Source organism: Cebus imitator, unplaced genomic scaffold (assembly GCF_001604975.1).
Source record: "Cebus imitator isolate Cc_AM_T3 unplaced genomic scaffold, Cebus_imitator-1.0 Scaffold18, whole genome shotgun sequence".
Classification (NCBI taxonomy): domain Eukaryota; kingdom Metazoa; phylum Chordata; class Mammalia; order Primates; family Cebidae; genus Cebus; species Cebus imitator.
In genome coordinates this window covers 6534265-6537572 of record NW_016107333.1, presented here as the reverse complement: position 1 = coordinate 6537572, position 3308 = coordinate 6534265, and the positions used below count along the sequence as shown (strand labels likewise).

General features: G+C 43.6%; 1 protein-coding gene across 1 annotated transcript in view; it reads left to right on the top strand.

Annotated features, from left to right (window-relative positions):
* The window catches only part of MMP24 (matrix metallopeptidase 24), a 51245-nt gene that overhangs the window by 29551 nt on the left and 18386 nt on the right, over positions 1-3308 (top strand). The window lies entirely within an intron of this gene.

Sequence of the window (3308 nt, the reverse complement as noted above, 5' to 3'; positions counted from 1 at the left end):
AAAAAAAAAAAAAAAAAAAAAAGTTTAAAAGGCATTAAAGCTGAATGTGGGGTCTGAAAGTAGTAGGCTCTGGCCTGAATGATGAAGGCTCCAAAAGCCATCTTATGAACAACACGACTGGCTCTCTCCTTTGTCAGCCTCACAGGTGAGTAGTAGCCCCTGCAATTATTCTGGCATCCCTGGATAATTTGCCCTGCACCACTATGGTTCAATGAATATTTATGGAGGCAGAGGCAATACCGTGCTGCAATAGTAATGATACCTTGCAGGTTGCCAAAGAGTTCCTCGTCAGTATTACTCACAAGGCACCTGCTTAGTACATAGGCAAGTGTACATTATTATACCCATTTTTAAGATGAAGAGTTGGGGCTCAAATGGCATAGCTGAAAGGTGGCAGTGCAGGCATCAACCCCAGGTTCAATTATTGGCTGTTGTGATACGCTCAGTCTCCTCATCTGCAAAGTGAGGGGCTGGATTAGGTGATTGCTAAAGCCCTTCCAACTCTAATGAACATGATACAATGTCTTACAAAGAGCAGGGGGAGCTGACGTTTAAAAAAAATGGTCCGATTTAGTCAGGCTTGGTGGCATGCGCCTGTAATCCCAGCTACTTGGGAGGCTAAAGCAGGAGAATCACTTGAACCTGGGAGGTGGAGGTTGTGGTAAGCTGAGATGGTGCCACTGCACTCCAGCCTGGGTGACAGAGTGAGACTCCTTCTCAAAAAAAAAAAAAAAAAAAAAAAAAAAAAAAAAAAAAAGGCATAATCTCCAGCCTGGGTGACAAATCAAAACTCCATCTAAAAAAAAAAGGCATGAGCTCCATCCTCTGGCAGTCCAGTGTCAGTCTAGCAGGGGAGGTAGGTGTGCACATAAGTAACCCTGTCACAGACAGACTCTACCCAAGGCTGTACCAAGAAGGAGGTACCAAGAAAACACAGTAGGAGTTTGGAGGAAAGAGCGGCAGAGGAGTCTGGCTTTTGGATTATAATAGATGACAATTAGTGGGTATGGTGGTGTTCTAAAGCCCGTGCCAAGTGCTTGCCACACATTATGTGTGGCAACTATTATATCTATTAAATATATTGTAATATATAATTACATTTATACATTAATATATGTATAAATATATAAAAATGTAAAATTATTATAAGTAAATACTGTCATGTTCATTTTACAGATAGGTAAACTGAGATATAGAGAAACATCCAGTAACCTACCTAAGGTCCCATAGTTGGTGAATGTTGAAATAAGGCTTTGAACCTGGGGACTGTGGCCCTGCAGCCCATGCTTTTAGCCATCATGCTGAGCTTCCATGGTTCTCAAACTGTAGGGCACACCAGAATCACCTAGAAACCATTTTTTAAAATGCAGGTTTCAGGCCAGACATGGTGGCTCATGCCGGTAATCCTAGCACTTTGGGAGGCCGAGGCAGGCAGGTCACCTGAGGTCAGGAGCTTGAGATGAGCCTGGCCAACAAGGTGAAACCTTGTCTCTACTAAAAATACAAAACTTAGCTAGGCGTGGTGGTGTGCCCCTGCAATCCCAGCTACTCAGGAGGCTGAGAAGGAGGATCGCTTGAACCCGGAAGGCAGAGGTTGCAGTGAGCAGGGATCGCATACTGCACTCCAGCCTGGGCAACAGAGTGAGACTCCATCTCAAAAAAGAAAAAGAATGCAGATTCCAGGATCCTAATCGTGTCATTCTGACTCTCTGGATCCAGGATAGGGCCTGGGAATCTGCAATTGGTCTAATAAATTCCCAAGGGGCTTCTGATGCAGGTGTTCCATCACCATGAGAAATGCCATCTTAATACCTAGAGTTTTCCTACCTGGCCTGATTGTAAGAACCAGTGGGGGTTCTTGCTATAAATGTGGACTCCCAGGCCCTTCCCACAGAGATCCTGACTTAAGCTGAAGTTCCATGCTTGGGAAACACCGGGGATCCTTTTTTCCTGCCCAGCGGCTGCTCCAGACTGAGAGCAGACTCTCAAAGCTTGTGTCCTCAGAGGCCATGTTTGGTGTCTAGTTGGGGATCACCCCCTTGAGAACACTTCATATCATTGCACGGATCAGGAGTTATCTGTCAAAGGTTAGATCTTTGGCAAAGGTGGTTTAGCCACGGCTCAGCCTAGGCAAAGTCATGGACCTGTTAAATTGTTCTTGGTCCTCTTCGTTCTTCAGATTTTTGTCCTCTTTCCTATCGAACTCCATTTCCTTTGCCCTGGTATCTCTCGCGTGTGTCCTGCATGTATTTCCTGGCTCTCTGAGTACCTATTCTTTATATCATTCTTATTTTTGGATCGGTGTCAATGAATGGCTGTCTGTGCTAACTGATAAGATGTGAGAAGAAGAGAACTAACATTTTTGAGGCCTTGTTACGTGCCAGGCACTGTTAGCAGATAAGGTTTTAGTTATATTCCTGATAGAGACAAATGAATGTTCAAAGAGTTGTTCAGAGGAGGCACCGGGAAGACACTCCCACTCCTCTGCCCTCACCTTCTGCCCAGCACTGGGGCTGTGCACTTCCCACACCTGCTCCTCATTTTTGCAAAACTTGCTGGACCCAGCTCCCAAATCCCAAGAGCTGGTGGTGTGTGTGGGAAGGACCTGGGACCTGTGGACGGGCACGATCCCAGCACCTCTCCTGTCTGTCCCATCCCAGCTTTCATGAGAGACTGCCAATCCTGATAGAAATTCCAAGATGACTAATGTCTTCTTTGGAAAAGAATCAGGACTCTGCTCTGTTCTGGAAAGCCAAGCATAACCTATCCAGACGCAGCTCAGGATCACAGCAATCAACCCTGGGCTCATGAACTGGAATGCAGTGAAGGCAGGTTTTGGGCAAGAGGAAAGGAACCAAAATTTATCGAGCATCCATATATTATCTCGCTTAATTTCCACATAGAGTCAGCAAGGGAGTGGCGTTTCCTAGGAACTTTTTGAACTTACAAGCTTACTTCTTTTTTCTAAACTCTCATCATGGAAAATTTCAAACTCACAAAAGCAGGAAGAATGATTCTATGATCTCCCAGGTACCTATCACCTGCCTCAGCAATTATCAACATTGTGGCATTCCTATTTTATCCACCTTTTTTTGGCTGATGTATTTTAAAGAAAATCTCAGGCATAATATCATTTCACCTTTAAATAGTATATACCTCTAACAGATAAAGGCTAATTTTTAACATAACCATACAATCATTATCAAACCCAACAAAATTAACAATAATTTAAAAAAATCTAATACCCAGTTTGAGTTCACTTTCCCAAAGTACTTCAATAATATCTCTTTTTTTTTTTTTTTTTTTTT